Source organism: Gymnogyps californianus, chromosome 4 (genome assembly GCF_018139145.2).
Source record: "Gymnogyps californianus isolate 813 chromosome 4, ASM1813914v2, whole genome shotgun sequence".
Taxonomy (NCBI): Eukaryota; Metazoa; Chordata; class Aves; order Accipitriformes; family Cathartidae; genus Gymnogyps; species Gymnogyps californianus.
The window spans coordinates 12,352,980-12,374,711 of record NC_059474.1 but is presented as its reverse complement, the minus strand read 5'-3'; the positions used below and the strand labels follow the sequence as shown (position 1 = coordinate 12,374,711).

At 41.8% G+C, this 21,732-nt stretch overlaps 1 protein-coding gene across 3 annotated transcripts in view; it reads right to left on the bottom strand.

Moving 5' to 3' along the window:
• Positions 1 to 10,009, bottom strand: part of AFAP1 (actin filament associated protein 1) — a 129,659-nt gene extending 119,650 nt beyond the window's left edge. For all 3 annotated transcript variants that reach the window (XM_050895449.1, XM_050895447.1, XM_050895448.1), the window contains exon 1: positions 9,972 to 10,009. The gene's annotated coding sequence lies outside the window, so the exon portion shown is untranslated. The remainder of the gene's footprint in view (positions 1 to 9,971) is intronic.
• Between the last annotated feature and the right edge of the window lie 11,723 nt (positions 10,010 to 21,732).

The window sequence follows — 21,732 nt, the reverse complement described above, 5'->3', positions numbered from 1 at the left end:
TGATGAGAGATGACCAGTGTACCAAAATCCTTACAACTTTATTATGCATTTCTTTCAAGCATTCAGGCAGACTAAGTCAGTTCTCTTCTTCCCTCTGCACCCTGAGCATCTGCCATTTCCACTTCCTACTCCCTGTCCCATCTCATGAAGTCACTAATTTTTTATGAGCTATTAACATGTAAAGAGCTGCTCTAGGGTACCAAGTGCTCTGTAAGCCACTGATGACAACTTGCTAGAAGGGCACACACTTCTTCGGCTATATATATAGCTCAAGCTATAGCTTGAGCAAGGGCACATTCCTGCTATGTTGTCTCTGGGCAACTTTGGTCCTGGCTCAGCTGGGTGACTGGACCATCGAGGTGATGCCTCCTGGCCAAGAACAGCTCCACAGTCACACCTAGGAAAGCTGTGTACATTCATTTCATGTATCTTTACTTTCAGCTATTTACGTTTAGCTCTTGCTCTGGGTTGTCCAGATCCTGACTCACAGAGGAAAGCACTTAGACCTCAGTAGGAAGCAGCCCTTCCCTACAGTGATGTACAGGGAAAAGGCTGGACTCTTTCATAAATACTGCTTCCAAGTCACCTCCCTGAAGGGAAAGAAGAACTTAACTAGTGCAAATGCAAAGACTGAGACTACTTAAAGCACACTCTAACCAAGCTAAGGTTTGATCCCTATTTGGCAGAGCATTTTTTCTTTATTTGGTTGTTCTTCTTTAAAGCTGGCAGAATGACAACCCCAGAACAGCTGGGTTTTTTGTAAGGGCTGGTATGTCAAGAAACCTAGCGCAAATGACCCCAAGTCTCAGAGGTGACTTTCACCCTTTGCTCTCATAAAGTACCATAAACTTCAGGGCAATCTGAGTTTGCACTTAGATCTTGGAGCCTGTAGATGAGCTGACCATAAACCAGAAAGGAATCCCCAAGTGCAACTACAGCAGAGCTAGTCCCATAATGCTTAAAAAGATATTACTGTGGCAGGAAAAAGAAGCTGAAGGAGTTGAAAAGGGTTGAAGAAGTCTAAAAATCCCCAAATGTCACACCTCTTCAAGACAGCTTTTGCTTTCCCTGTAATCTAACCAATATTTCAGTTGTTTCTTTGGGGGAGACAGTCATGTGGGCCTTCTACATACCTGTAATTGCCCTTACGTTGTAGAGCACGCTACTGTTTACAGGGAAGCCTTCAGTATAGCTTATTTTTTACACTCAAATGACTTTTAAAAGTTACATAGTTGGACTACAAGCAAGAGGACAGAAAAATGAGAGATCTGGAGAAGATGCAGTCAAAGGGGTGAGAGCTCTCAGCAAGATTTTCCACATATGCAAAATCTAGACTCAGCGTTTTGTAAACAATAATAAAGGAGAAGATCCAAAGGGATGTGAAGGAAATTGCAGCATTGAGAGGCTGTGAGGCTCAGTCATTGCAGACAGACAGACGGAAACAGCAGTCACCAAGAGACTAATTGGGACTTTTTAACAGGTTAAAATTAACTGTCGCGTCTTTTTGGCTTGTTGGATACAGTTTGATCCAGATCAGCTCTGGTATCAGGCTCAGGATGTGGTTGTCACAAGGTGGAAGGTGTCTTGGTGGCTCCAGGTCGCAGCAGTGGAGGTCGGTGGGAGGGCTCTTTTTGGGGGCAGAAAGGTTGATGTGGGTTGGCACAGTTACACACCTCCTGAGCTGACTCCTGTCCGTGGGGGCTCCCGTTCAGCAGACCAGCGTAAACACGTACACAACCCCAAGCACTAATCTCACCGACATCAAGTAAGATGATTCATTTATTTAAAGCTGAGCGCTTGCATAAACACTTCTCTGAGCTCCAGGGAAAGAACTGCAGGAGACCAAGAAGCTGCAAAAAGTAACCAAGGACAGCAGAAAGTCCCAGAGAAGATGAAAAGTTCACAAGTCACAGGAACTGACAAACTTTCCCAGAGAGGGAACAGCTCTTCCTTTCCCCAGAGGACACTTGTTTTGTTTATCTGAGGTTTTTGGTGTGTGCTTTCAGCTGTCTGCATGTTTAGGGGCTTGTTTTCATTGATTTCTGAAGGGAGAGACTTTAGGTTTTTTGGTTGGGTTTTTTTTTAAGGTCTCCAACTGTTTTTTTTCCTTTTAAATGAGACCTTACTTGTTAAATATCCCTTTTTTCAGCAGAACTAACTAACCTTGGAAATAGGATTGTTTTTGTAACCAGGTGGGGTCCCACCCATCTGCACTCAGCATTATTCACACTGGCCCTCATCCAGAATTTTCCCCAAGACTCTTCAGGGTGGATCTCATTCCTGTTAAGCTCAAAACAAAATGCCGTGGCCTGACCTAGCCTCTGTCTCCTTTCAGCTCTCCTGGTTCTTCCTGAAGGACCCACCATGCACCCATCATCCCCTGCCCAAGGAGACTCACAGCTTTTCATGGTCCTAATGGCAAACAGATGGTGCAGACAGAGGGATCAGGCAAGGAGAAGAGCTCGGTATATTCACAGAAGCTCCTCAGCCTGAGTGTTTTTCCCCCCTCCAAGAAGCAAATCTTTTCATTTTCCAAAGGGTATTCTTTGATAACGTTGTGTGTTAACAGAGTTGAAAATCAGTTAGCTCCTAACATTTTCAGGTATTTATTTTCTTCTGTCTGGATCTCCTACAGCCAGCGACAACATCCAGTAAGTATTTCACTCTATCGCCTAGCACGGACTTGGCTTACAAGAATAAATCCCACTCTCCACAAGGGCAATTTCTATGCTAGGCCCCAGCGGCAGAACAGCATCAAAGAGTGGCCCCTCTGCAGCTCAGCTCCTGGCCACCACTGCCCTCATGGCACTTGGCAGCCCTGCTTCTTATCTAATGACTTTGCCTTTTACATCATCTATCTTATTTTCAACTCCTGCCATTTTATCATTTCCTCGTTGCAGCCCACCCTGCTTGCAGGGCTGAAACGATGTCTTTTCGTTCGGTCTATGCCAGCAGCAGGCAGCCAGCTGGTTTGCTGGGTGCTCCTGAAGCAGGAGCCCCTGAACAATGACACAGGACTCGGCTCCCAAGGCCGACTCCTGCTGGCAGCTTCCCCTCTCCTCCTCACCCTCCTGCTGGAACAGGACTGCTTATGGCTTTGGCCTCTTAAAACCCCTCTACCAAGCAGTTGTACGGCCGTGGTGCCTGGCTGCTGGAGCTCGTGGTCCAGAGTTTCAGCCTTTCCTGGCCCCATCCCCTGCTCGGGCAGAGATGCTGGGCTCAGACCCAGGGGCTGATGCTGGCTCAGAAGTGAGGATGGGCACCGCTGGCACGCAGCGGCTGACAGCACCATCTGAAACCACTCAAGGATGCCTGTTCGTCAAACCCTTCCCCTCGGCTGCCAAAATCCTCAGGGACAGCCCAGCATTTGAAGATGGACGACGCGCAGCATCGTTTTGGGCAGGCTCCTCTTCACTCGAGTTTGCTGGTCTCTGGGGCAGGGGCTGAGAGCTGCAGCCGCTGCCCTGCCTAGTGCCAGTTCAGCAGCTGGGGCCATAAAACCTGTCAAACTGACATGGCACATACAGAGGAAAACCACAAAAGTCATTCTTTCCATAGCCAGCTAGCCAATTCATAAGATTTTTTTCCTGACAGAGTAGATAACTATTTTGCTAAACGTATTTCACATTTTACGAGCATTTTCCTTGCACCTGCTATTGCACATTTCTTACGGCATTTCAAGCTTCCTTGCCCAAATCTGGTACCAAGGTAGTTTCTACCAAGAACTGGCTGGTTAAAAACCACAAAAATTACAGATCATACCCTGCTGTTGGCCATCAACATTTCCAGTTTGAAGCTCAGGGCCTTAACCTTTTACTTGGTAGTATAACAGTAAATATATATATTTATTAGCAATTAGCCATTTTTCTCAGAAAACCTGTGTGAGAAAGGCAGCTCTAATATATATCACCTATACATATACATACTCTTTCTATATCTATCTGTGTATCTCTACATATATATCTGTATATATCATATATACACACAAACATATGCCCATGAAGGAAGTTAGAATTACACACTAGCGATTCTGCCTGTCCCCATTGCTTCTTGCTCTCCCATCTACCTGTTAGCTAGGACTTTGCCTGCAAGGAAGCCAGGCATGAAGTGACAACCTGTCAGTACTGAGCCCTGGAAAGGAAGGCAAGAAAGCTGTACTTACTGCAGCTGGCAAGAAAAGGAGAGCAAAGGAATTTGAAAACAGCAGTGAACTTGGTGTAACAATGAAAAAAATCTAAGAACACAAAATGTTTTAAATTTCAGTAAAACTCCCAAACCAGACCAAGGTCAGTAGGGAAAACCAACCAACCAAACACAAAACAAACAAACAAAACACTTACAGGGTGTTAATAATGTTTTGCATGCTTAAAAGTGGGATGTTGCAGCTGATCGGCTGACCTTCACCACTACATTATAAATTTGCCTCCGAAAGAGCCCTAGAATAGCCTGTGAAGCCACACACGTTCCCACAAAAAATAGCAAACTGCTTAATCTGAGAAAGCTATGTTACTTCATATAAGAATCAGAGAAGTCTGAAAACACTCCTGTATTCCCTAACATTTATGTCTGCAGAAAACACCTAAATTAATCTAACTGCATCAACTCCTTAGTAAAAATAATGCTGAGGATTAGAATGAGACTGGAGAGCATTGCCTGCAAAAGGCTGAAGCTGCAACGGCTTGTGAATGATTTGCCAATGCCATTGAGACATAGTGGAACTCTCTTCCACTGCCTTACAATCATCATATTTTATTAATCAGCCCAACAGCACACGGTAAAAATTGAAATCTGCCTACAAAGCTGGCACATATGGGAAAAGCTCACTCTTGGTTGTTTTATTTTAAACAAAACCTACAGTAGCTCCCATTGTTTGTTTGCTTTTCCCCCCAGACTAGACAGCATGTGGCTTATGAGCCACCCTGATAGATGCGATAAAGCTCCTGCCAGATCTGATTGATGACAGCACTAGGAAATGCTGTGAAGGTCACACTGTAATTCTCTCTTTGCAGCTGCTCCTGGTAAGAAATGGTACAGCAAAATAAAATCTGGATCTGCTAATTGCTAATAACAGGGGAATTCCCTCCTTACCTTGCCTTCTCTTCTCTTCCAGTTTTGAACAACAGGAATGCCATAAGCATATGTAACCGATGAGAGACCAGATAAGTTTCAAAGGGATACTTAAACATACTTTAATGGACCAAAAAAAATCCACCCACAGCAATTGGCCAAATATTGAGCCTTTATACATTTGAAGATGGTACACAGTAGTTCAGCATGAAAGCGGTATATTAAAGAGCTTTTACTATTTGCTTCTCTGCAAAACTGAGATAACATACCACTACATATTCTCTGTGAAGGAGTGCTATCTCTGATAATGTGAATACATGAATTAAGCTCCTTTCCCAAAGTCCGATCATTTTAAGTGAACCAAGCAAGCATGCTCATTAAAAGTGGCTCCCAGCTCAGGATAAATTCAGCAAGCCAGAACACCAGTCAGTCAAGTAGGACACCAAATCTTGTCTTCCATAAATGTTTAGATGTGATTAGGACAGTGATAAGAGACTTTGGGGAATTCACAAACATGCTATAATGACAGTCCCCTAATGAATAATATATATTTAGTGCAACTCATAGCAATTACTTCACATACACAAAGTGCTGTATTTCTTGGGGGTAAAATGCGGTTATCTTTGAGACATCAGCTACATTACAGATTAAATTTGAAACCACTTGTATACTCTTTTCTGGCACTTATTATTAATGGATGGAAATATTTTTATTCAGTATTTTGTACTCATAAAGATTTTGGCACAATAAGGCCATTACCAACATCTGTCCTAGAGAAAGACAGCCTTTATCACGCAGCTCAAAAATACATGATGGCAGAGAGATGCTGGCAGCAGAAATCCCCCAGATAGTCAAAAAATCCCACCATTATGTCACCATGAAAGGAATAATGCACTGATTTTTTAAAATGTTTATTTCTTTTTCAATTCAGGAAAGAGATTTAAAGAAGACAGTCCTATACAGTTTTGCTTATTTTACTGCCAAACATACATCATCAACTTTTAAGATACCACTACATGTGAAGAGCAGTATCTCTACAAAATCAAACCTATTCGAAAAGTCCTCTTAGGAGTTTCTTTCCTAGATTTCATGATGGACCCTGGTAAAATATACAACAGATATTGATTCATCCTTTTTGCAGCCTAGTGTATTCTCCCAGGGCTACTCTAAGAGAGGTGATCACCATCAGCTCATTTGGACATTGCTGTGTGTTAAGGGTGCTCAGCACCTCGAGCAGTCAAACCTTACCACGCACCATATGTCATGGCCGACTTTCTGTTAAGGTGGCAGAGGGGTAGTGGATGGCAGATAACTCTGTTTTTCTGCCATTTAGGATTTCATTTCTTACCATATGTCTGGAAAATAGGGCTTATGTCCCAAAAGGTTCATTTGTTATCTGCTATGAGATACCCTCCTTTCCACAAACCCCAATTATGTTCCTGCAATACTATTCATTACCATTACTAGCATCAGCACGTTTCATGACCTGGAGAGTCAAGAGTTAACTTTTAATCAGGGAGCGAGAGCAATTTAATCCATACATAGTATTTTACAGTGCTGTTGCATATGCAATACAAATACAAGACCTTCACGTATACATAGATGGGTAGGTGCAGCCTGACAGTGGCACTGGCGTAACCCCTGCGCGCCGCCCCCAGGGTCACCCCATGCCACTGCAGCTACAGGTTCTCCTACCGGCTCATAGTGTTGACAGACTATTCTCGGTATCGCTTTATACAGACACTCCCCAAAAAGACATCTGGTATGATATTAAAAACTTAAATCTGCTCTAAGGCCAGCTTAGGATGCTTCATAGTAGAAAAACTAACTCCTCCTAAATTTCAATACATAACCTTAATAGATGTAGAATAGGAGTACATTCAACACTTGGCTTTTTCAGTCCTGGTTCAGAGTTCACAGTAACTCTGTAGTCCTTTGGTTGACTTCCATTTTTCTATTATTTTTGTTGGGTTTGACTATTAGAGTTCAACTGGGAGCCTAAGAACATTTTATATTATATTAACCTGGAATAACATCTACTGAGTGTGTAACACACTCGCCTGCCCAGCCCAGACAGACAGTTCCTGTGCCAGATGAAACACTGTATTTGTCAATAAACTGATGAATCAGAGGAAATTCAGGGTCATACCAGTAGCTAGGTGTCATTCGCATCTAAAACAAGTTGAATTGCGTAACTGGAAGGGATGCATAAATTTTTTGAAAAGTTGACACAGTAGGCTTTAGTGTGATGAAAACCATAATAACATAGAGCGAACTAAACTGTACGGGAGTTTGGAAGCGTAAGCCCTTGCATCCCACCCTCCCACTTCAGCAAGAGATCTCTTGCAAATGAATATAAAGCACATCCGTTCCTCCTCCTCGCCCCCTCCTCGCAAAACAAAGAGCGCAGCTTTGAACAATGCCGTTAACCAGGCGGGCTCCTGGATACCGTACTCTCATTGACTGACGTATCAGATACGAAACTTTTGAAAATGGATGGAAATTAAATCGGTCGACTCCAGATTGCATAAACCAGCCCTGAACTGCTGGCTCTTTGTCCCGGGGCAATGTCTCAAGGAAGTCTGCAGTGAACAGCAGGGCAATACAATTCCTGATCTGACCTTACAGCAGGTTCTCTTTGCACCACTGAAAGGAATAGCACAATTAGTCATATGTGTACCAAATACAGCCTGCCCCCGTTGAGACTTCGATATTATTTTTTATGTCTCTGACAGTATCCCTTCAATTTTGAGAGCTTCAGGAGGTGAAAATGAAAAACCTCTCCACCAAGATTGTGAGATTTTAAAATAGTGTGAGTGGCTGACCTATTGAAGTGTCTTTGCATTTTACTCCTCCTTGTTGCCACTGCTTCAAGAAACACTGCAATTTCAACCCCACAGATCTTCCAAATCCCTTAATCTAAAAATCTGCCTGAGACCCAGGAACACCACCTAACGCTTTGAATTTTGCTGATATATTTCCTGGGAAACACCAAACAATGCCACCTATCACCAAAGGCAGTGAATATCTGCTCATTGTTCTGCGCACAGGCTTGTCACTGCGATCACTGGGTATCGAGACACACAAAGAAAACAGTAGATGCTTCTTTTCAGAATCCATTTCAAATTATTCTTAAACCATCTGGTGCCCTATAGCCCCAGAAAGACAGGACTGCTCTCCCTCCGGCTTCAGTGCAGGATCCACTTCTCTTCCACCCCAGTTCCAAAAGGAAAAATGGACCGCTCAAAAGGAGAAAGTAACTGTGTAGCTCTTCCTATGGAAACCACCAGGAGGCATAAGGGATGACTGAAGGGCACCAAGTGCCCACATAGGAGAGCGCTGATGGATGGATCCATCTGGCTGCCAAGCTGTTCCCTCGTCCCCCTGCACCGACCCTTCCCGGAGAAGCAGAGAAAAAGAACTTCATAATCCTGCTATTTTCATGAAAGAAAAAAGTGGCCCTGTAACACTCGGAGCAAACAGCGACAGAGTACCTGCGACGGCGAGATACTAGTTATAGAAAATGTCTCCAAGAGCCGAACCAAGCCGTGCTGTGACATTTTTTTTCCCCATGGAACAAAACAAAGAACTGCACAAACAGCAGAATCCGTTGGCTTAGGAAGCCCTGGACTGCAGTATAATATTTAATTAGATCTTTCTGGCTTTGAGATGTATTATTTACAGGCAGATCTCAGCTGAAAAGCTCAGTCATTGCAGAGATATGATAAATAAAACAGGCAAGGACACACCAAGTGTTTCCATCAAGCTGATCATATAGGATGCAGAGGGGAGATTAGCTAAATACTTCTCTGTTCCCCTCATCTGTCTTGTCTTGCCTTTCAGAAGTGTGCGTTCATTCATCTACACTGCCTTTCTGGGCAGGTGAACGCCTCGGTTTCTGAGGGATGCCTGCCTGAATCCATTCACCTCCTGCGAGTCCAGAGCTTGTAGTTTATAAAGCGACATCTGCTTTTGGCTGTTTATCTGGCTCTTTTGCCGCCTATTATTTTCCTACCGGCTAAATCTTTGGCAAGTTTCCTCTATCCTCCCCACACGAGACACATACGCGCATAGAACCGACAAAGTTAAAATCGAGTTTCCAAAAAAACCCTCAGTGGAAGAAATCAAAATACGTCGTTGTGAACTGAGCTGCCGCCTACCAATGGCAGGCTGCTTTTTAGTTTTAACCTCTCTGTTAAACAGGAAATAAAAAGGAGGGGGTCGGATGGGGAAGCCAATGGGATAGATCTGGAAGGATGGTTCTTTTCGCCTTTGCCCTTACTGAATCCCGGACTGTAACATGATGCAATCTCTCGGCTATGATGAAACGGGTTCAAATGGCAAAGTCTGGAGAGAGACCACCTCTTCCCACCCTAAAAGGCAGAAAATAATGAAACTCTCAGCTGTACAAAGCAGCAGCGCGGCTGCCAGGCTGGTGCCTCTCCCCGGGAAGGGATGCGGGTTTCGGGATCGCAAACAGAGGGTTTCATTCCGGAGGATCTCTGCCGGATTTTTGCTCGTTCAAAGTCCGGGCACGGGCCGCATCGTGCAGCGATGCCGGGGCCCGGCGGGGAGCCGAGGGGGACGGCAGCCGCCGGAGCTGCCACCGCCTGATGCTCGGGCTCCCTCGCAGCTTTTTCCATGTGCTTCTCCCGGCCAAGAAAACGAGCGAGACGATTTTTTTTTTTTTTTTTTCAGGCTTTTTTCCAGTAAGCCCGCAGCTTTCCTAGCACGGGGCTGCCTGGAGCAGCAGCGGAGCCCCGGCAGAAAGAGCCCTTTTCTGAATCCAGCCCTTCCCCTCCCTCTTTTTTCCTCCTCTTTTCCCTCCCCGCCCGCGGAGCTCGGGAGAGAGATGCTGCCTGGAGCGAGAGGGGAGCGAGCGGGGGCCGCGGGAGCCCTCCTACCTTTCGTGCCGTCCTGCCGCGGCTGCCGGCACAAAGCGGGCTCCGCGCAGCAGCGGGGGCGGGCGCAGCTCCGGCCGCGCAGCCCAGCGCCGGGGAGCGCAGCCAGCACCGCGCCGCGCCGCGCCGCGCCGGGGGCCGGGAGAGGCGGGGACGGGGCGGGGAGGAGGTGCCGGCCCGCCCGGTCCCACCGCCCCCGGGCCGCGGGTCCCCCGCCCCGCGGGGAGGGGACAGGGGCGAGGCGGAGCGAGCGGAACAAAGGCGGGGGGGTGGAGGGGAGGGGCGGCCCCGCAGCATCCCCCGGGAGGGGTCGGGGGTGCGGCAGCCCCCGGCTGTAGGGCAGGAGGGGGGCAGCTGTGCGCGGCATCCCCCGGGCAGCGGGGCTCCGGGGGGCGCAGCTTCCCCCCCCCGGGCAGGGGCAGGTGAGCCGAAGTGCCCCCCTGCGAGGCAGGTGCTGGCGGTTCAAACATGGGCTTCCTGCCGCTGAGTAAAGCATCCTTGGTGGATGGAGGCTTTTTCCTCGAGCAAGTGCTGAAATACTGCGATACCGTAACTGGAGCTTCAGTGCAGTCCATCCCCTTCCCATTTATGCCCAGGAGATGCTGTCACTCTGGCATTCAGCTGTGGGCGAATAACCCAAAGCGTGGAACTGGAGCACGCTAAGCGTGTTGCCGTTTATCTAAAGCCACAATGTAAGCCCTTTTGTTAAAATGGTGTAAAATCATGCACAGACCCAACATGGATTTAAAACGGGGTTCTGTCATCTTAGTTTAGCTTGATACAAACCAGATTTAAATCACGAGTGCAAGGTGAGACAGTTTATGTTGATTAAAGTTTATATTGCTTAGAGAGCTTAAGCTCCAAGAGCTTACAGCAGGCTTCAGTTTTTAACAAAATTGCAGGTAGAACCAGCGCAAACTTGCATATGGACAAGGTGGGTAAACATGTTCCAAGTTTGACAAGTTCACGTATTTATTTTCTTCTTTGTCCATAAAGAAATTGGAAAACTGAGGTCACAGGGAAATGTTACTAGAGGAAGAACATTAGTTAAGGCAACAATATTTCTTCATCTTTAGTCCAGCTGGGCGTTAGAGCATCTTTTCTTTTACTTCAACTATAACAGTTGGATGCACAAATGTTCTCTTGTGAGAAGTATTTATGGAGCATTCTACATGCAAGTTCATCATTCTGTACAAGCTTGTAGCTTATGTTGTACATCTCAGAGTATACAACTCATTAAGCATCTTTAATTTTGGTGAATAAAATTTAGTTTGATCTGGCCAAGTTTAATGTGGTCTTTGTCCTGTTTCATCATCCTCAGTCATTCCAATAGGGTGATACCCAAAGTAACGGGTTCAACCAGGGAAAATTCTATTTATTCAGCATTTACACTGCATGGCCAGCTAGGATATGCATGAGATCTCTGTAGCCTAAACCAGGAGTGCTGAATTCACAGCCCAATCTTGTCAGGACAAATTATCTAGCCTAAAATCTCACTTCCAGCTGTTCTCTTTCTTGTATGCCTTTGGGTATGGGCAGGGAACGACTTGCCTACTGGATGAGCTCTTCTGACAGCAGCAGCCTGCTCCTACCTGCCTTTTTTCATTCCGCTTGCTGGGAGCTGGCAGGAGTGGGGTTTGGAGTAGTTAGAAGTAGTGATTTTTCTGGCAATATTAAAGGGCTTAGTTGGCCTTGAAAAATTAAACTGTAGCTCCTCTTCTCCACAGTTCAATTGCTTTCAGCTATTGCTGTCTTAGAGCTACTTGATTTGTATCATGACCCGTAAAACATGATCGCTAGAGAGAACAATCCAAAAGTTTGCTGTAAAAGCACAGCCCTTGGCTGCTCTGGCGCATGCAGTGTAATCCCTGCATAGTACTACTGATTTGTATGCTTGCAGTGAGCACTTCCAGGATTTGGTGGCTTTACTGCCTCTGGTTTGATAAATTTTAATGCACGCATTACCTTAAGTAACAATTCAGTGTATAGCCTCTGCTTGCCCTAAGACGTTGTGTGGCACCTCTGCAGTCTGTAAGCAGGGTCCTTGGTTCTAGCAACGCTGCAGAGTATTTTTTTCCACAGAAATGTGCTGAAGATGTTAGGAAGCTGATCAGCAAAGAAACAAAGATGAGAAATAGTCATCACAAGACCAGCAAGAAAATAAGCACTTTATGCTCTGTGCCAGACGAGAAAGTGAGGTAACAAGGGGTTTGTCCTTAGTCTGTCGGAGAGATTGGTAAGGACTTCTTGTCTTCTGGTGGTAACTCCATAGGGACTAAAGAATGGGCCATCTATCACAGAGACAAACATCAGCCAGCACAAACAGTTCCTCTTGAAGACAAACTCTCTCTAAAGCTGAAGGGCTCAAAAGAACTTTTTTCTTATTCGAATTCTTAGTTTCCACAATGCTGCATTTTAAAATGGCATTTCCCCCCCAATTCTGAGTTTGGCCATATGCATTCCATAAGCTACTTCAGCTGCAAAATAGACCTTAGTGATTCAGTGAATTTCTTTCCCATGAGTCTTTAATGACACTATTTAAATACAAATTCTATTTTATAGAATTAAAAGGAACAGCATATAACTCACCTCGAACACAATATCATCAAAATAAATCAATTGATTACCAAGGAGTTTCTTGCATGGAAACTGAAGTCATGTCATTAATAGGAAATCTGTGGTTCACAGTAACTGTATGTCATACTTTGCACCCAATAAACTCCTTAAACTAATCATCTTCTAACACAAAGTAGTAGAAGCCAAATTTGTATAAATCTTCCTATTTGAAACACATGTCCTCCATGCTTGAAAAAGCGCCTTCTAGCTTTAAGACCAAACATCCATGCAATGTTCCAAATACTGTCTTTGTTCTCAATAATTCACATTTCCAGTCTATCAAGGGTAACTTCATTACTGTAGAAATTGTCTTCACAAGCTTTAGGCATGACTTGATGAAGCTTAGTCATAGGGATGCCCTTATCTTCCTGTAATCTTCTTAGAACTGGTTATCACAAAAAAGAAAATAATCAAAGAAAAAGAAAATAATCGAGTAGTCCCAGCAGTAAGGTATCCAAATATGGTTGTTTACAAGTTTGGGACTTTAACCATCAGATAATCCCTAGTGTGTTGAAGGAGAAAAGTCATGACAATGACAGGCCATATTTATTATCTTTAGGATGTGCTTAGAAGCGTTATTATACATGTTTTAGGATTTTTTTTTTCCCTTGGAAAATCAACATTGGATGAAATCTGAGAAACACAGGCATGAGAAAAAAAATTTCCAACCATTTGTTGTGATTTATGTCTTGTAAGGAACTCCAAGCAATTTGGATTTGGCTCACTTAAATAATGTAAAAAGGCAGGAAAACAGTACTTTAAGTATTTAAAAGTATGGGTCAGTTTTTAAAGATACACTCAGTTCCACTTCAAATCTGCCTTGGACTGAGTCCATAAGCAGACAACTCACTAGTTTAAGAGGCCCCAAAACCTCAGCAACATCCCGGTGAGAAAACAAGTATAAGAAAAGCTATTGGATGATATAAGTGATGATTGGTATCCCCTGAAAGTCTGCTCAGTACTTTTCAGTAAGACCTTTCAAGATGCCTCTATAAGAATATGGGGGTTTTTTCAGTATCTTAAAGTGAAATCATAACTGTAAGAAAGACCCTGTCTGTTCTTGCCATTTGGTACCAGAAAGGGTGTCAAAACAATGTGCCTCTTCGGGGTTTTGGGGGTTTTTTTGGGTGGGGGTGGGGGTGTTTGAGAGATTTTTGTTGTTTGAGCAGACATAAAAAAACTACAATTGGCAAAATGTTGACTTCATGTAGAGACCAGACACTGCCCTGTGCAGAAGACACTGGCGTGTCGGGCAGGGGAGACGAGGGCTCCCTGGAGCGAGCCTTGCTGCGGCTGCCTCCCGCCGTGTCCGACCTCCTGCCCTCCCATCGTGTTGGCATGGGGGGACGGATGGTCTCAGGGAATAGTGAAAAGCAGGCAAAAATACTGTGCAATCTGAGCTGTCAAGAGATGGAGTGACATTACAGTAATTGCCACTCTTCAGTAAAACATAATGATGGCAGGATTTCAAAAACAGAAGGCAAGTTACGGCTTTTTAGAACAAATATCTTCTGTTACCTTGAAACCGTGATTTTTCTGTAAGGAAAACATCAGTGTTTCTACAGCTGTCTCAGATGCTTGAGGCATTTACAAACTAGGAATAAATGTCTTTTACCCACAGCAGAAAGCCCTTGATAAAGGTTTTTTCCCTCCTTTTTTATCATATACTGTGATCCTGTTACAGCAGAATCTGTTGTTATTAATACTCTAATACTTAGCATCTGTCTGATTTTTTTTAAAAGAGTCTGAAGCATCTCTTCAACAATTTGTTTTTTCTTGGGTCCCACATACTTTCCAGGTTTGCTGCAGAAAAAAAATACCATATTTTACATATACTTTTAAAATTTGTTTCAGGAATCTCACAGTGCTGCGTATATATGTGTCCCAAAAGGACTTCTTGTACAGATAAGACTTACTTTTATAGAAATGCTATTCACCTTTCTGCAGAAAGCAAATTTGAAAAAGTGTGCATCATAGAAACTTCAAGAAGAGGGATTATGCAGCTTTTATATAATGCATGGGCCTCTCCTTACTTTCTACACAGATACATCTTCTCCTGTATAACAAAACTGTTTGCAACTATCTTCTCTTCACAGCGATGCAAAATATCTTAAATTAGCTTCTTCATTCTACTACAAATTGATTTTGAATCAGGGTGAAGGAGGGAATAAATACAAAAGGGTAATATATACTTTATAGAATCTTAATGTAGCTAAAAATGATTACTTCCCATTCATATTCTTCTGTTTGAGCTAAACGTAAATGAACAATCCCTCCTTCTGATTTCAGTTTTAGAAGAAATTCTATATAACCTGACCTTTGCGGTCTAGTGCAGGTAAGATTGCCAGTGATTTCAGTGGGCTTAGCATTTAGCACCTGACATTTGCAAAATGCTATGCTAACATGCTTTTATTAGTTGCATATTAAACCCCCAGCATCACTGAAAGGTAGCTCTACCTTTGGGTAGTCCAAACCTTTTTAAAAAAAAAAAATCCCAGTCTTTTTATTTTTATTTTTATTTTTATTGTTATTTTTTATTGTTATATTAAGGTTGAACACACTGGGAGAAGATTTCCTGTAAATCTTGCCTCCTTGCCCCTGCCTTCTTTGAATTCAAGCAAGACTGGGCCAAAAATGGAATCTCAGCCCTTCCCTGCCTCTTCCCCCCCACCCCCCCATTGTTCAACAAGGTACACCTATTGTTGGTACAAGGTATAAGGAAACTCTATACCTTCCTTCTCCTTTATCATCAAGATCAGGGAACAGCCAGTTCTTAAACTTACCATCTGTCAAAATAATGTCTGTGTAATTCTGTTGAAAATCTCAACTATTCAGATAAACCCAGTGTGTTGTTTTATAATACCATTATTTTGGACCTTTTTCCTAGAGAAGAACACTTTTGCAAGCACTGGAAAAGCTAATTTAAGTTACTCCTTATTTACACCTTATTTACTCTTGAATTGACTCATTGTGGTATGTCTCTTTTTTTACATGAGTCATTTTCTTATTCCTTCAAGAAAGCGTGGCCAGGTTTGCTTTTAATGATACCTTCAAAAGTGACAAAGCCATACTTTTTCTGCTCCAAAACCCCTTTTCAATTTTTCCATTTAAGCCACTGAATTAGAAGGATTTTGAAAGAAAAAGACCTTATTTATGGTTGGGCACCTGCTACTTTAATGCTTACCTTCTGTACAGTGTTTGGAAATCAAGGTCTGATGATATAGAGTATCTTTGTAAGATTTGTTTTGCAAGTATTAGGCCTCTTTATTTCTTACTGAATATCTTACAGTAGATGTTTCACCTTTTTTTAGTATGCAAGATAGGGTTCAAGAAAATTTTCATAAATACTTCTAATTTCAGAATAATAGCAGTGTTGCCAAACTGATATTAATATAGAAATACTAATTTTAGTCATCTCATGAGTGTAGAAGGCTCGAAGTATGCTAATTTACACGTGAGCCTATTTCAGAGGTACAAAGGTAAAGGCAATGTGACAGCAAATAATCTGATATTTATATTCTTATAGAATATTTTCAAAAACATTTATAGACCCTTGAGGAAGGTGTCTGCCTTGAAATTCAGCACCTCATAATAACCTACAGCAGCAGAGTCCTCCCACTGATGACAACAGGAGAACATTCTTCTGTAGAACCCTTTAATTTTAGCCCCTACTCAAAAAAAAGATACATTTCAGCTTCTATTCTGTATTTATAATCTCTTCTGTGCCATTTAAAATGGAATAAAGTATTTCAGTAGCCTTTGATTATTATGTTATTTTTATTGCACTGTAAAAATAACCAGTTATTACACTGAAAAAAGGATTAAGGAAAAAAATGCAATTTGAACAATTTGATGCTTATACAGTGAGTCATAAAGTCCTGCAAGCACTTCCATCTATCAAAAACTAGCTGGGAGATGAAAAATGTCTAGTATAAAATTGGCAAAAACTGGGGAGCCCAAAGTGTCTATACTCCACATCCTTAACTCGAGAGAATTTTTTTTTAAAGTCTGACTAGCAAAATTGTCAAGTGACATGAAGAGTATTAACCTGGTTCCCCAACTGAATTATTCCAGGCCAGAGAACTGTAAGGAAATTCAGAGACACCATTAACAACCTCAGTTGTTTAATTTGCTGTCAATCATGGTACCTATTTAATTATCAGTTAATAGAAAAAATGTATAGATAGTAGTGTAAAAAATTATAATGACTTATGTCAGAGTTCAGAAGCCTGTCCACTTGGGGGGGAAAAAAACCCAACAGCTTGCAATAGTGAGACTAGCTCAAGCAGGGCTTCAGCATAATGTATATGTAAAAAAAGTCAAAGTCATTCTTACCTTTCTTCTTCCCCTGTAAAAAAAGATGTTACAATGCTTGACGTAACGTGGTGAATATAAAGCAAATACTGTAATGCCTTTATTCTGTCAGACCACCTCCTGAATACAAGGTACAATGGGCTGAGAGGAGCTTCCAGAAGAATTATCAAGGGCAAAGAAAGGTTTTAATCTCAAAAGAAATTGAAAACATTGCAATTTTTAGTGGAGAGATGAGTTAGAGGATGTAATAAAGGAGTGCATCATAGCAAGTGGAGAAAACAGGTCAACAGCAAATCATTCAGGACACAAATGTAACAAGATTCAGAAAGAGAAATCAAGGCTATCCAAACTTCTAACAAATGGTAACTACATCATAGCTGAAACAGTAAACCTCTTCCTTATAGCCTTGACTCATTATACATTTAGATATGTGGGACACATTGCTTTTGTCTGTTTTGGGTTTCCTACCGCTCACTCTGGAGCTGCTGCTGTTGGGCGGTCTGGCACGGAAGGACTACTGGCTAGTCCAAACTGCTTGAGTGCTGCATGGATTTGTTCAACCATTTAAAAAAAAAATGGAACCTACCTACTTACAAAGACTTGTGTGCGTAGTAGTCTAGATGTCAAACATGTAGCAGCAGGAAGAAAACGTGCTAAATCATGAAAGTAAGAGCACTTAGAAAAACACAAAACTACTTACTTCTCTTAGCTGTAACTCACAGAGACGGTGATTGTGAGGAGGGAATAATAACCAGCTGCAATAACCCAACAAACTTCAATTTGCTGTGTGTGCTTCATTACCAGAGAAGCAAACTACTGAGATCTAGTGTTTCAAAGGCATGCATTCTTACCAAGTACGACCTTTTCTAACATGGCTTTTCACAGAATAGAAAAAGTGAGAAGGGATACAAAGACTCAAAAAGCCTGAGCCAGCACCTCCCATGAGCCTGTGAGGATTTGGCCATACCTCAGAGGCGGCCTGGATATGAAGAAGAAATCCAAGCCTCCAGTATTATTTTACATGTACAAGAGGGTTGCAGTCTGTCATTGTGATATTAAAACCAGTTGTCTTTTTTTCAGATACTCAAGATATCCGAAAAATGGTAGCCATGCCTGTGACCTATCAAGTAATCACATTGGTCAAGGGTTAGTCTAGATCTTAGGAAGCTTAGAAGAACATGACCCTTTTCCTCACGCACAAGTCAAAGGGGCAGGAGAATATAAGGACACTCTGAAGCCCACGTGCCATACAAACGACAGTGCCTGGGATCTCACCTAGCTCATCTACAAATAGCAGCACCGCATTTTCCTGCAGATCTGTGAAAAGGCTAATAAAATTAATGGTCTGGCTTGGTCACACTTGGGAAATGTTAAATAGATGGTTCCTCATCAAAATGAGGAATGTAAGACAAGGCATCTCTCTTGGTCTGAACTGTATCTTTTTTGTTCATGTAAAACTAGCCTTGTCTCAGAGGGTTATTAGATTCCAGGTAGCTTCTCACAACTATGTATCTTCTTGTTTCTGCAATTCCAGTTTTCAGAGTTCTCCCCTGAACCACAAGGAAAAGAAATAGCAGAAGGTCAGACAAAAATGTCCAGCCTTCTCAGACAGCTATAATGGTAATCTGGCACGCCTGGTTTCCTATCTGGAATTGTTGGTCAGATATTCCTCAGCAACCACAAAAATCCATGTGTTCCTTTGTCTCAAAGACTATGATGATGAAAGAAGTTGGCTCTTTCATTGCTGTGTTTGAGACATGCCTTCTTTAAAATACATGAGGTGAGAATTAGGTCATACGTCAGGGTTGTTGTGAACAGCTGAGATACACTTCAGATCCAAGTATGAAAATGAAATCTCTGACAGAATTCCCTTGCTTCTTGTATACATATCAAAATAGGTTCCTTCAAGAGCTATAGTGATCCTTTTGAGCTGCATAGCCATATCCATACTTACCAAAATGCTGAAAGACAGCATTTCCTTCAAAACAAGACTATGGAACAGCATCTTAATAACTCTGAAGAGCATTATCTAAAAAAACAGCTGATGATTTGTTGAGACTCTCAGTTTGTTACTGCCAATGCCGGACCCACACTATCAGATGGAATATTCTGGCAAAGATTTATCTCATTACTCTGAAATGCATTTTCCATTTCATAATGCTATTTAAGATTAGCATATGGAACTCTAGAAATAAACCAGAATATTGATTATGCACATGTTAGTCTATTCACATTTAATATGACACTCCTATGTTCCTGAAAGAAGACTACATGACTAAAATTCCAATTTGCAGTTTTTAAATGGGGAAAATATGATAAATTTTAGAAACAGAAATGTTGTATTCTCTGGTATGCCATGTTCTGGTTTACGGAGTTTAGGTGATGTACAGAAAACTTAGCAGTGAAGTGAATTCAACAACACTATTCACTTTATGGCCCTTTTACACTGGTATATTTGGCTGGTGCCAAATCCAGCATACAATATCATACTGTAAATGAGAATTTAGTTAGGCTAGAAAGCATAACTAAATAGGTCACTACACCATATGACAGTAGATGCTTTAAATATAGAGTGATACACCGACATGTATCATCTGAAAAACAGAACAGCTTATTGAGTTATGCCACCTTGGCACAGAACAGACATCTACAGACCATTTCAAACTTTCAGGAAAACGAAGTAAGAGGGACACACAAGAGTACTTGTTCATCTAACGTCAGCAAAGGTTTTGTGTATGGAAGCCAAAATTCCTCTTTGGTTTTGGCTGGTAGTAGGAACGTAAGTTGATAAACTGACTGTCTTCTAAAACATTTTTGCGTGTTTGGCATCAAATACGTGCCTGTTTAGTGAATAGTATAATGAACACAAAGAATTACTGTGTTAAGGCATTTTGTGAGATCTGTGCAAAGTGCTGTCCTGATGGCTTGAAAGTGATTTGGTAACATGGTCTAGGAACTGCCAATGGTTGTAAGACTGGTATTCCACCAACTTGGTAAAATCTGGCTTATTATTTTCACTTATAGACTGTAGGCATAGAATTAATTTCATCTAAGGTTAGATAGCTTGCAATGTATACTTCTGCAGTTAGATCGGCTTTCTTTATATTCAGTGGACAGAAATATGATAGGTGCAATTCATATAACTAGTTTTGAACATTAGGATGTGATTTTTTTCTCTTCACTGAGCATAAAAGGCAGCATGATACAGTACAGCAGCACGGAGCTGTTGATCATGTGTTGCTTAGTAATGCACATTTTCCTTATAGCATAGGCCGAATCCTACACCAGTACAATAGCTGCTGTGGTTAAGCAATTTTCAAATTATTTATGAAAATCCACATTGAACCTCATCTGCACTGGTATATAGATTTCTTTGATCAACCTGAAATTTCTTTACTCATTGAGAAGATGCCTGTAATCAATCTGATGTCCCAGGAAGGTGTAGATGAGAAGAGCAGTCTTCACCAACGTCAAACTTACTCATCATCATTCTCCAACCAATTGTTCTCCTGGATTTAGATTTCCATAGTACAAATGGACCTTGCTGATCACGTTTTGGATTGGCCCATTTCAGTGCACTGCCAGTTTTCACAGGTAACATAACAAGCTATTCTGAGGTTGAAGAGCATTATGGATGCGGTCTACAGGTGATCAGGAGCTCTCAATTAAGACTGGCTAATGGTTCTGAACATCACCAGTGAAGCAGCTTTGGCTTGGTGAGATGTGACAGTTGCTAGATGGATTGTTTAAATCATGACCAACTTTACAGTAACTTGACATTCAGAGGTACACTTAACACTCTCCTCAGTGAGCAAATCTAATGCAAATTACATATTATTTACATTAATACCATGGGAAGACCCTATCCAGAGCAGCAGTACAATCTAAAAATTATACACACATTAGCAAAGTCATTCAGTTATGTCTTTGTTTTAATGAATTTTTTAAACATTTGTATCATCAGACAAAACATTAAGGTCATGAGAAAATATTTATTTCCAACAGCATGGACTTTGAAAGTTAGTTGGAAGAAGGCATGTTCAATGCTATGATTTTTCCAATGTTGGGTCAGTTGAAATAGTGTATTGTAGTGCATATATTAACCAGTTACTTTAAGGAAATGCAAAAAGACATAGTGAAGTAGGAAGTGAGTACAAACATTCAAGGCAGTAAAAATGCAGAATACTGACACATGGCTGAAAAATGTACTTTTTGTAATGCTCTTTTAGTATCACACAAAACTAGCAACTCACTTTAAAACATTCTTTGTCAGCAACCATACTTCTGACCATATGAAATTATTAAATTTAATACAGTCTTTCAGCTGGAAGAGATATTAAGGTCTAACGCTCATATCAAATGCTTAGATTTTGTTAGCTTTGCTTGTTATTTAAGATAGTTTCAAGGTACTGCACCAGTATCACATAGATTTGGGTTTTTTTCAATTGAATTGTACAGAGACATGCAAATAGTAATGCATGAGGGTTTTATATATTTGATTATAATTGGATGTATTATTGATAGAGCACACCAAGCTTTTTTTGTTACATTTTATGCTGAACTGTTCCATTTCCACACCCACCAATTGCCATCACAGTTCTCATGGCTTATCGTGTAAAGCCAGAAAGCGGAGAAAGTAAGAATGTCTTTACTTAGGACATATATTAATGAAAATAATTCTTTTATAGATAGATATATCTATCTACATATAATTAAGATTACATGGTATTTTTATCAGCATGAAATGTAAAAAAAAAGTTCTCCAAACACCCCAAACTAGTAGGAAAACACAGTCAACTGGCACAATACACTCTTAAACCAGTTTTATATAAGG